Source organism: Equus asinus, chromosome 7 (assembly GCF_041296235.1).
Source record: "Equus asinus isolate D_3611 breed Donkey chromosome 7, EquAss-T2T_v2, whole genome shotgun sequence".
Classification (NCBI taxonomy): domain Eukaryota; kingdom Metazoa; phylum Chordata; class Mammalia; order Perissodactyla; family Equidae; genus Equus; species Equus asinus.
In genome coordinates, this window is record NC_091796.1 from 53635980 (window position 1) to 53648689 (window position 12710).

At 43.1% G+C, this 12710-nt stretch overlaps 1 protein-coding gene across 15 annotated transcripts in view; it reads left to right on the forward strand.

Annotated features, from left to right (window-relative positions):
- The first annotated feature begins 3287 nt into the window (after positions 1-3287).
- The window catches only part of GREB1L (GREB1 like retinoic acid receptor coactivator), a 240767-nt gene continuing 231344 nt past the window's right edge, over positions 3288-12710 (forward strand). For 12 of the 15 annotated variants that reach the window (XM_044773549.2, XM_070513371.1, XM_044773548.2 and 9 more), the window contains exon 1: positions 3291-3428. The gene's annotated coding sequence lies outside the window, so the exon portion shown is untranslated. Of the gene's footprint in view, positions 3429-3764; positions 3896-12710 lie in introns of those variants that run through there. The other 3 variants (XM_044773554.2, XM_044773551.2, XM_044773552.2) reach the window with 3 other exon arrangements.

Consider the following 12710-nt stretch of genomic DNA (forward strand, 5'->3'; position numbering starts at 1 on the left):
GGCCAGATCAGCCACAAGACTGGCCTTTGAAAACTTTTTTTTTTTTTTAAAGATTGGCACCTGAGCTAACATCTGCTGCCAATCTTTTTTTCTTCTTCTTCTCCCCAAAGCTCCCCAGTACATAGTTGTATACTCTAGCTGTAGGTCCTTCTGGCTGTGCCATGCAGGACGCCACCTCAGCATGGACTGATGCTAGGGGCCATGTCTGCGCCCGGGATCGGAACCTGTGAAACCCGGGACCACCAAAGTGGAGTGTGTGAACTCAACCACTTGGCCATGGGACGGCCCCTTAAAAAACTTTTAAGCGTTAAAGAACTCTCAGGACCCCAAACTTATACCCACAGGAAATGGGTTGTGACTACTATGAAGTCTCCAAGGAGGGCTTACTTCCCAATGCCCACTTCAGATGTGGCCATGGAGGATGATGAACCAGGAAGAGCATTCCAGAGTGTGGAGCCAAGGGCCACAGAAATTAATGCAAAGGACGTTCATCCTTGAGAGCAAAACCACGCTGTAATCACAGAACTTGCCCCATTGCTGACACAGAGGATCTTCACAATAACTACTCAGAAGGATTCTATTATTTATAAAGACCATGACTGCCGTGAGTCTCACATTTTTCATCGAACTTGAGTTCTAATGTGAGGTATCTATGGAGAAGCATTTGGAAATCGTTGTTAAGTGGAAGGACTCACAGACAATGATAGCGATAACATTTTATAGTGTGCTAGGCACTAAGCATTGTCTCAGTCTGCATAGTTATTCCCTGAGGTATGTGCCATTATGATGTTATTCTACAGATGGGGACACTAAGATGGAGTCAAGTAACTTGGTCAAGCTTACAAAATAGGTGAATCTTGGAGCCAGGATTGAAAACTATGGGGCCTAACTCGAGGGCATTCACTTTTAACTCCATCATATTTTATAATCACAGGAGTTTATTGGGCATAATGAGGGATATATAAACCCTGAAGGGAAGACAAGGCATATACACAAATAAATTCAGGGCAAGGGAGTGTGTTATCTAATAAAGGAGACACTAAAACGTTTTCAATCTACCAGAATACAGATAGATTACCATCACTAACTTTTAACCTTGTTAGGGACTTGTCTTGTTTACCGATGAATCACCAGTTCCCACTACACCATCTGGCTCACAGTAGGTGTTCAATAAATATTTATTGAATGAATGAAGAATGAATACCAGGGTCCTGTAATATTAGTCTAAGGTCCTTGAGCAACTGTGCCAAATTTGCCTTCACATCTCCAGAGTCTAGTGTGTTGGCACTCAACAATGGTCCTTGAACTCAACAGAGAAAACTGCACTGTAGTTTTACTTTAAGGCTGCTCATTGTTCCCAGTTTCCTTATCTTTAAAATGGAGGGTATCTCCCTCCCCAACTCAACAGAGCTTGTGAAAGATTGGGCTTTTCAAAAGAGTCTCAACTGCTTTAACCTCTTGTGAGCTCAGTTTATATGCAGGAGGTGAACTTGAAAGCTCCGGTTTCTGCTTACTGTCTTTTCCACATATATGGCCAGTTCTCAAGATGCATTTACTAGCTGATATCGGATTCCTTTTCGATATGTTGAGCTATACTGCTAATCAGTTACACCTCTCTATGTTGTAGTTATTTAAAAAATATTGATTTCATTCACTAAGCTTGCTTTGTGTGCAAGATCCAGAACTGTGGGAACACAGCAGTGACTGAGAAAGCCATGTTTCCTGCCCTCATGGCACATTAAACTGTTTCTGTGTATTTTTAAAGACAAAAAGGATTCAGTTGTAAAACAAAAAGAAAAATATTTATGCTTTTATCCCCACAACGAACAAAATGATTTTTTTTTTTTAAAAAATCGCTGTTGAGCACGTCTGTCCAGGGGAGGAGGGAGAGAAGACAATCCAAACCACAAACAAATCGCTTACTTTTGCTAGTCACAACTGAGCTGTGCCTTGAGTTATTTTCTGGTGATTCCAGGCTTCCAGTCAATTCTGTCTGTATCGACCAAAAGAGAAGGGAAAAAAATGCATTTCGGTTCTTAGAAAAAAGGCAAGACAAACAAAACGTACTGACTTAGAGATCCTATGAGATCTACCTTAACTGAAGCTGTCCTTAAACCATAATTGACAATGATATCAACAATAGAATAATAACCACCCACCCCCACCCCGGGAGTGGGAGCCGAGGTAGCTTCCCCACTTCTACGAACACGCTGAGCTTCTTGGGGCTGTACTTGCCCCAAAGGCACTAAAAACAGATCAACTTTTCTTTACCCAGACTCTTCCACCACATCCAGCGTGGAGCTGCTTCTTCCATTGCGGGCGATCCAGTAAAGGAGTCTAGTCGCCTATCTCTGGCATCAATGACAGTTTAAAAAATAGAGTTGCATCTCTAATAACAAAAACCACCGGCTGTGAAAAGTGGAGCGAAATCTGTCACTACCGGGCCACAATACTTCTCGAGAATGTTTGTCCCTGCAGCCCCCGTCGAGGCCCACGGCCCGCTGGAAGTGGCTGCCCTTGGGACGGAGGATCCCTTTTGGTCCTGGAGACTCGGGACCAGCCCTGGCAAGCAGGCAGCCTCCCTGAGCGCCGGGCCGGGGTCCGGGGGCGGGAGGCCGTGCTCATCCAGGACGTGCAAAAGTTGGCTCTGGCCCGGAGCTCCCGGGTTTGTTTGGTTTTGGCTGCGTCCTGCCCCCGCGCTATCCCCCGTCAATACAAAAGGCCAAGGGTTTTTGACCCACCATCGCCCAGGCCGAGTTCACGCTTAGGGCCCTTGGACCGCCGTCCAGTGACGGGGAAAGCAATCGTGCAAAGAGGCGAGAGCCCTCCGTGAATGAAAGCGCAATCGGCGAGAAAATAAGTTTTCCTCCTGGCTTCGCGCGTCAGCCGCGCTGGGAGGCAATTCTCCTTCCCAGAAGACCCCCTCCACACCCCACAGTGGCCACACGCATCATTTGCGCCGTGAAGTGTGGACACGGAGGCGTGAACACAGCTGACTGAGGGCTCCACGGTACGCGTGGGGGCGTCCTTGGAGGGGGCGGGCGGAGAAATGTGCGCGCGCTGCACCCAGGGGTGCGAGGGAGCCCCCAAGGCCACTCGCGGGCGCGGAGGCGGCAGGAGGCGGAGAGGCGGCCAGGGGAGGGGGCGCGAGGGTCTCCTCCGCGGAGGCTCTGGGGAAGCGGGAGGGGCAGCACCTGAGGAATCCGCCTCCGGCCGCTGCGGCCGCCGCCTCGCTCCGCCCCGGGGACCTGAGCGCGAGGCGAGCGCGCCTGCCAGAGAGACGCCAGCCACCGGCGGCGCTAGCACCTCGGAGGAGGACAGCCGGAGCGAGCGCAGCGCGGGGACCCGGACTGGGGGTGGGGAGACGAGCCCCGGCCCAGGCGAGGGCCACCCCCTGGTCCTCTGCCCTCGCGCCCCGCCAGGGCCAGGTGAGCGGCTGCGGGGACTCCGGGGCGCGGGCGCGGGAGGCGGGGAGGTGAGAGGTCGCGAGCCGGCGCGAGCGCACGCCTCTGCCCGGCCGGAGCTGCCCTGTGGCGGGCTGGGGACACCCTGCCTGCGCGGGGAAGCCGCGGCTCACTTCTTCTGGAGGAGCAGGCAGGCGGAGCGGGGCTGGGAGCGCGAGAGGGCTCGTGTGGTGAGGGCGGGCGCCTGTACCACCCCGCAGCCGAGCCTGTTCTCCTCCCCACCGCCTCGCGCCAGCTCCCCGAGGGGACCCAGCCCGTGCGGTCCGCGCCCGGAGGCCAGAGGCCTGTCACCTGGGGGCTCTCCTCGCTGCCTTTGTGGCGGGAGCTGGGAAGCCGGAGCGTGGGATGAGGGCGGCGGCGGCGGGGGGCGCCCGGGACCGGTCCCTCCGAGCCCGGCGGCTGTGAGGGGCTCGCGGGCGCGTGGACGGCAGGTAGGGAGGCGCGCGGGGGACCCGGGAGGATGGAGAGAGCGCGGCTTGGGAAAGTTGGCAGCGGCCCGCGGCGGCCGGGCGTTTGCTCGATGTCCACGGGGCTCTTGTCTCCACACCAAATGTCACTTCGTCACGAGCGCGCGCGCGCGTCTTTCGACCATCGTTTCCATTTTCTGTGAGTGCCTGAGGACCACTCTTATTCGGAATGAGACACAAAGGGTTGTGCTGACAGCTGACCCTGACACAAGTACACGGCGAGGTGAGGCGTGTGCCCTGGCTGGACGAGGCGGGTGATGAGGCGGTTTGTTAAAGCCATTCTTTCAGTCCCTCTTCCGAGCTCCGGTCAAAGAAACGCTCTGCGGATTCGGTGCGTGGGGCTGCTCGGTGAGCCGAGCCCCGGCGGGCCAGAGCGCGCGCGTCTGCTCGGGGACGGCTGCTGCCTGGCCGCGGCGGTGGGTCTGCAGAGGCGCCTCCACCCCGCGCCGGTCCTCCGCGGGCGACCTGTTACGAGGTCCTTCGCCGCCCCGCCCTGGCCCCCTGGCCCCTGCTGAGAAGATAGAAACCAAATTTTAATTTCTACTTTTCACGCCATTAGAATTTTTTTCCCCCTTGAGACGGAAAATCCCACTTAAATCTCATGTTAAAACCTAGCAATTTAAATACGGGGAAGAGCTTTTCCGCGAAAGGGTTTTGAGTTAAATGTCCCTTTAAAAAACTCTCATTCTTCTGTGCGTTTTCTTATGTTTTAAATCCTGGAATTCTCCTTTGAGTTTTGCGACTGTGTTGGTTCTTTTTCTTTCTGAAAATTTCTATGTGGTTTTACAGCTTGCAATACTGGAAGCTTATTTTAAAAAGGAAGAAATTAAAAATGTTTCATTGAAAATATTTAGTAATAGGATTGTGTGGATATAGGCGTGGATTTAAAGGGAATTTTTAAATTAATGAATATTGAAAAGTAATATGCATAGGGTAAAAGTTTCAAACAAAAGTAGGCCCTCTCTCTCACCCGGGTGCTCCCAATGCCCTAGTCCCCCTCTCCAGGGGCAGCCACTGTTGTCAGTTTCTTGTACAACCTGCCATAGACCTCCTGTTAAAATGGAATTATGCTATGGAAATAAAGAATGAAAGAAACTAAATATAAGACAACTGTATATCCATGGTGATGTCTATTAGTTTGATATCCACTCATGATGACGTTTGAACCTTTTCTTTGGCTTAAAGCAGACACTTATTACAGTTGAAGATCAAGTGCTAAAAATCTTAGAACAAGTATTCAGTGGAAAGCAGAACTATTAAAGTATTATCCGCCCCCTCCCCATCGCCGGTCTTTCTACACTTGGTTTTTATAATCGTTGTTGAATTTTTCTTCCATTTTGGAACTCTTTAAGAAGCAGAGGATGAGAACTATAGTTTACTCTGTCCAGTGCAGCGTATATCTGGAGACATGAAAGGACATATGTGTACTCCCGTTGACATGACATAGTATAAAAATTTTAGTGGTAAGGGAGAAATATGAAGGCCAAGTTTAAGACATTTAGTTACATCTCTTAGTTCCAGGCCTGAATTTGCTATAAACTAGCTAAATGAAGTAACTTTCTTAGAAATTATTTTGTTTCCACCTCAGATAAATTAAGGAATTGAACTACACGGTTTCTAAGGGTCCTTCTAACTCCAAAATTCTGTGATTAAAATAGTAGATCTATAGGGGCCGGCCCTGTGGCCGAGTGGTTAAGTTCGCGCGCTCTGCTGCAGGCGGCCCAGTGTTTCGTCGGTTCGAATCCTGGGCGCGGACATGGCACCACTCATCGAGCCTCGCTGAGGCGGCGTCCCACATGCCACAACTAGAAGGACCCACAACGAAGAATATACAACTATGTACCAGGGGGCTTTGGGGAGAAAAAAGGAAAAAAATAAAATCTTAACAAAAAAAATAGTAAATCTATAGGTGTCCCAAGACTGGCTAAGGAACACCCAATTGGACCTGTGGATATTAGACAGTGGAGTGACAGAAAAAATTCCTGAATGGTAGACTCATAAAGAGGAAGTTAGAGATGTTTACGTTCCTGCTCTTATGAGGTTGGTATCATTGGAGAACAGCTACTTCACTTTCCTACAAAATGACTGTTTATGTTACTGGTGGAGACCAATCCTGTGCTGAATGGGCCTTTGTGCATCACCTTGTATGGCTAAGGAGAGTGAATTTTCTTTATAGCTCATGGTGCCATTTTTAGGGAAATAACTCTTAAACTCTTCTTTTTGGTAAGTGGAAATACAATTCATTTACCTATTTCAAAGAGACGACATAATTTGATTAGTAATTTTCAAAACTATTTGGAATATGAATATCCCTACAGCTAAGATATTTTAGTTACTTTATAAGCATTCGCTTAGATATCATGTTCTTAGTAGGAAACTTTTCTAATCTCTAAAACACCTGCAACCTCTGGGCTAGGGATTCCTGGATGGGTTCAGGCAGCTGAGGAGTGACTGCAAGGTTATGAAAGTAAAGAGAATTGGCTGATTTTAGTCATTATATGTGAACTCAATTAAGGGATTTCAAAAGTACTCTAAGTGGTGATTGCAAAAATCATTGCTGTTAAGAAGGCGATCTCATACTTTAAAGCTTCAGAATTACCAATAAAGAATACTATGTAATTATTTTGAATAGGTCTGTAATAAAAACTGTGTAATTATTTTTAATGTTTGTAATATAAATAAATTATAGTGAAGTTTTAGGAATTGTTTGGGATGGTAATTTCTTATTGTTTAATCTTGATTGACAAAAATGACAAAAACAAAAGAAAATTAAGTACTAGCAGTGAAATTCTTCTAAAATGGTAATTGTTTTTATTTTTTATAGCTCCCTTCCCAATTGTACTGTGAGTATATATTTTTACAGATGTCTTGTCACATTGCAGATACATTTTTACTCTGACTTTTTTCATAAACATTTTTCTGTAGTTTACTTATTATTATTTGTAATCATTTTATAGTAGTTTATTTGGTTAAGGTACCATAACTTAGTTAGCTCTTCCTCTATTTTGGGATTTTCCAGTAATTTTAAAAAATATGATGTCTGTCCTCATGAATGTAACTTTATTCATTCTTTTTAGCTTCCTTAGAATTGTTTCCTTAGAGAGGCAGTCTAGTGTAGCTATTAATGGGCTCTAAAATTAAGATTCACGGTTTGGGGGCGGCTGTGTGGCCAGTGCTTAAGTTCCTGAGCTCCGCTTCTGCGGCCCAGGGTTTTGTCAGTTTGGATCCTGGGTGCAGACATGGCACCGCTCATCAGGCCATGTTGAGGCGGCATCCCACATGACACAATTAGAAGGACCCACAACTAAAATATACAACTATATATTGGGGGGATTTGGGGAGAAAAAGAAAAAAAAGAAGAAGAAAATTGGCAATAGTTGTTAGCTCAGGTGCCTATCTTAAAAAAAAAAAAAAAAAGATTCAGGGTTCAAAACCTAGTTCCATCACTTATTAGCAACATTGGGCAAGTAGCTTATTTTCTTAGAACCATAGCTTCCCAATCTTTAAAATGGGTATAGTAATAGCTCTCTACAAGATAAAAAGCAATAACACATAAAACCACAAGTAAATGTTAGCTGTTAGTTTTTGTTAGGACATTTCCAGATTTCTGGTAATTTCCGAAAGAATTATATAGATTTATACTGTCATTAACAATCTATATGTGTGCTTATGTTATTTTTAAACATTTATATTCTTGTGACTAATTTGATCAGTGTAAAATTGTATCTCTTTGTTTTGATTTATATTTCTTTGGTCTTATATAAAGTGAGAGAGAGTTTTTTCAGTCCTGTTGCTACAATTTTCTACATAGTGGTGGAAGTTGCATTGCTTCAGTCATATTGAACTAGACTAAAAGATGGGCATTTAGGGCAGGTCAGTTACAACACTAATGAGGACTGAATCAAATTTTCCTCTAGGCTCTTTCAAATTAATTGTAGTTTTCTTGTATTCTCAGCCTGTGGTAGTTTTTATTAGTTATTATTATTTTAAATCTTAGAAAAGTAGTTGTTAAAGTTAGTAATATCTGTCAATTCTACTTAACTGAAAATGCAGTCCTTTCTTTTTTCCACTTGAAGGGCTGATTTATAATTAACGTCATTATGATCACAATTTGGTGGATTTTTACTAGGAAAGCTTATCAAAACTTGGAGGAAAAAATCAGAGAAAGTTTCATGATCCCTGATCATGTTATCTTTCGGCTACAAATGGATAATGAAGTTATGCCCTCTGACTTGAGTTCTTATGTAGTCAAGGTAATTTAGATGACACAAAAGCATGCCCTTGTAAGTTCTGGAGTTCCAGCAGCCCTGATATTTCTGGCAAACACACACCCAGTGTGGATAACAGCAGCTCTTTGTGCTGTTGAGCCCCAGGAGGGCTCCCTATTGTGTACTCTTCCTTCCCTCCCATTCTTGACTGACTGGTGATAGCGGCTCCTCCAAGTCCAGATGTGAAGCTCCCACAGCGACTCCTCTCTTCTACCCAACTCTCTCTTTACCTCTACCACCCACCCCTTCAGGGTCTTTGCTTTTGTCACGTCTATAAAATAGAGAATTCACTGTCTGTGCAAGGTTGTGTTTTCAGATTTTATTTTTAATTTTTCTCTATGCTCTATGAGTGTCTTCAACAGTCCCAACAGTCGAGACTACAGGCATGATTAGCATAGGTTAACACATGATCAGCACTTGATAAATGTTTGGTTGCTGTGAGCCGTATCTTGTATAGGTCTTTTCTGTTCCTGGGCATGGTTCTGGTTTTTGGTACCAGTCTGGAGAAGCAAGCTCCAGTTGTGTCCTGGATTGCTGTGTTTGCCTATATTACCCAGGTTAGGAGTTAGGAAACCTGCTTGTTCTGGCTCTTCTTGTGTGTTTGTTTATGGAGAGATGCTTAATGCCTTACTTTTCTTCTGTAAAATGTGATTGACAATTACTGTTTAATTATCAACCTTCTGTACAGGATTGTTGTGAAGATAAAATAAAATAATAAATGTGGATATGTTTTGGAAAAAAGTGTAAAAATTCATATTGTGTTATCAAAACTACACATTATCACTACACTTCTAGGAGTGTCCATACCTTTGAGAAAACCTCATCTCACTGTAGAGCTGCACTTCGAGCTTGGGGTTAGATGAAAATTATTGGGGCCCAACCCAACCTATTCAATCAGAAACTCTGGGAGTGGAGCCTACCAATCTGCATTTTGCCAACCCTTCTGATACTGAACCACTGCTCTGGGGAGTAGGAAATGTCAACAACCACTAGAAAAGTGGTCTTCTATTAGTTAAATATTTGTTATAAAATAATCCAGAAGTATCATAACTGTTGCATGCTAAGTGTGAAATGAGAGTTTACTATTATTATTAGCTGCTGCTTGCCTTTTAAGCTCTCAAAATTTAACTGAGAGCTGGAATTGTAAACTCAAGTACCTGTAGGGGCCAAGCAGGTAATCTGAGTGAGAGAAGCAGGACACTTGTAAAATAATAGGGGATGGTGCATTCTGGTGGGCAAGAAAGTCTGAAGTGGCAGAATTTCTAAGGCTTCACTGATTTTTGTCCTGTGGCAGTGTGGGTCACTGTTACCAGATCATTTGATTTTTAAAGTGGAGCTGGAAATTCATGTTTTATATGAATTTAAATGTTGGCAATAATTTTTAGAGAAAACATATGGACGCAACAAAACAACTCTGGAAGCCAGATAATTTCCAACCTCTCAGTTAATTAACAAGGGTGAAAATATTGACATTTGAATGAGTATGATGACAGAAGAAACAACCCTGTTCAACACTATTAATAAAGAAATGCATGTGAAAACCACACAGATGTTTTTCAACTTTCAGATTGTAAAGATTCAATAGATCGATAATATCTAGTGTTGACAATGGGCTAAAGAAATAGTTATTGTTATACACTAAGAGAGAAGGCAAATAATTACAGCTTTTCTGGAGAACAATTTGGCATCATGTATCAAGACTTTAAATGTCTATACCTGCCCTGCCCAATATAGTACTCCCTTGCCACATGTGGCTATTAAATTTAAATTAATTAAAATTATATACAACTAAAGATTCAGTTTCTCAGTTACAGTAGTCACATTTCAAGTGCTCAATAGCTGCATGTGGCCGATGGCTATCGTATTGGACTGTGAAGATATAGAACATTTCTATCATTGGAGAAAGTTCTATTGGACAGTGCTGGTCTAAACTCTTTGACTCAGAAATTACACTTCTAGGAATTTGTTAGAAAGAAATAATCACACTAATGCAGAAAAGTATATTTTAAAAATCACCTGAAACATTGTATATAAGAGTAAAAAATTGGAAACAAGTCATGTTTTAATTAAAAATTAGGTTGCGGTAAATATTCATGATATATTGCTTGAAAATATACTTATTGTAGAATCATTTATTTATTTGGGTAGAAAGTTTAGGCACATTGAGAATAGAGGTACATAGGAACAACTTTTCCGACAAATGCACACGAGTATAACAAAGCTTTCCCTTTTTAGTCTGCAGCTCTGCTCACATAGTAGAATGGGTTGACTTTCTCTACAAAATGAGCAGAGGCACATGACAACTCTCCAAGCTGCATCAGTATCACCTGAGTTCCTGATAGAAATTCAGAATCTCGGGCCCCCTCCAAGCCTACTGAATCAGAATCTCTGGCAGGGCACAGGAATCTGTGTTAACAAGCTCTCCACTTACTGGCTCTATCTGCCTCCTATCACTGAATCTCTCAAGCCGAATGAAATTTCCTTGAACTCTGTCCAGGCACTGTTCCTTCCAGGTGCTTTGGAGGCCGCAGCGAAGAAAACTAACAAATATCCTTGTCCTTATGGGAATCAAACAGTAAGCAAAGGAGAATGAGTAAAGTATGTATTTTAGAGAGTGAGAAGTGCTAGAGAGGAAAATGAAGCAGAAAGGGGAATTAGAAAGTGAGAAGGGAGTTGCGATTCTCTACAAGGTGTCACTGAGAAGTGACACCTGAGTGAGGACCTGAGGGCCGTGAGAGTCTGCACCATTGGCAGTTGAGAGTCAGAGCTTTCTTGGCTGTTGTGAGAGGGACAACCGAGGCCGGTGTGCTGAGGGGAGAGGCAGGTGAGGGAGTGAGTAGGGGATTAGGTCAGAGAGGTAATCTAGATCTTTTGACTTCAGAATTCTTTGTTCTCTCTAGTGTACCACACTCCTTGAATTCTTGGTTAAGCAGTTTGTAAAGAGATCAGACCTCCTTAAATTCACTGTTTTTCAGTGTGATCTGTCAACACCTGCCTTCTTCGCCTGGGGTGCTTGTTAAATGCGGATTATTGCTCTCTTGACCTGCTGAATAGGAGTTTCTGGGGTGGGACCCTGGAATGTGCATTTTAACAATCTTCCTAGGTGGTTTTTATGGACACAAAAGTCTTAGAACCACTCCTCACATTTGCCATTCTATAAACTTGGCTCTTATAGAGCAGGTGTGCCTAAAATTGTCACCACTGCCTGTGGAGGTCACAGTGTGAAGACAACATGTAATTAGTATAATGTCACATTTATTTCCTGCACTTTAAAACTGATTAAATCGACACTACTTCAAGTAAGTTTATGTATATATTTCTGTTGGAGTATTCAGGGAACTGTAAGACTATTACAGTAGTTCTTACCCACATCAGAGGATGGGGGAACCTTTTCACTTGAGGGTCCTGTCTCCCCCTCTTGTTTTTCTGGAAAGGGTGAATTTAAATTGATTTGATTTTTTTTTAAGATTTCATTTTTTTCCTTTTTCTCCCCAAAGCCCCCCAGTACATAGTTGTACATTCTTCGTTATGGGTCCTTCTAGCTGTGGCATGTGGGACGCTGCCTCAGCGTGGTTTGATGAGCAGTGCCATGTCCCCGCCCAGGATTCGAACCAATGAAACACTGGGCCGCCTGCAGTGGAGCGCGCAAACTTAACCACTCGGCCACGGGGCCAGCCCCTGATTTGATTTTTTAAAAATTATGTTTTGTTTTTTCTTTTTCTCTCTCTGTCTCATTTTAACCTCTTGTTTCTTTTCTTTTTCCTCTTCCCTTCTTCTTGAAATCTAACCATACTAAGGTAAACACCATTAACATTTTGGTGGTAATTCTTTTATGTATCTCTATGCATGTTTACATATACTCACCAACACAAATAATTTTACATAATAAGATCATATTATGCTTTTAAAAAACTATAGTCATGTCTTTTAAAAAAGTTCGGAGAAGCTAAATTCCTTCTTTATCCTCCCTTTCACCCTAACAATGTGGCCAATCTGCTACTTATTTTGTTAGAACTTTTTCCATGATCCTGTAACCTTATATATATTGTATATTTTTAGCATCTTATATATGCTATCAAAATATATATATATATATATATATATAAAATCATCGTTCTTTTTTCATTTAGTACTTACTAAAACACAAAGGAGCCAACTGGTATAACTCATATTTATTCACTTTAATGACTACATAATATTCTGCAGTATACATATTCCACAGTTCAACAACCGTTACTCTATTGAAGGGCATTTATTTTAACTAAACAAGAAACCAGAGCTATATTAAAAGACAGACATATCTGGTTGCATAATTTAAAAACATTTTTTGTGAAGAAAAAAGAACCATAAACAAATACCATAGATGATTGATAGATTGGAAAAACATCTCTACATATGCAGATAAAAGATTACCCCCTCTGATAATATAGGGAACTCAACAAAATGATAATAAAAATATTTCATAAAACATAATTTTTAAATATTTTGCAAATGATATAACTAGGTTAGTC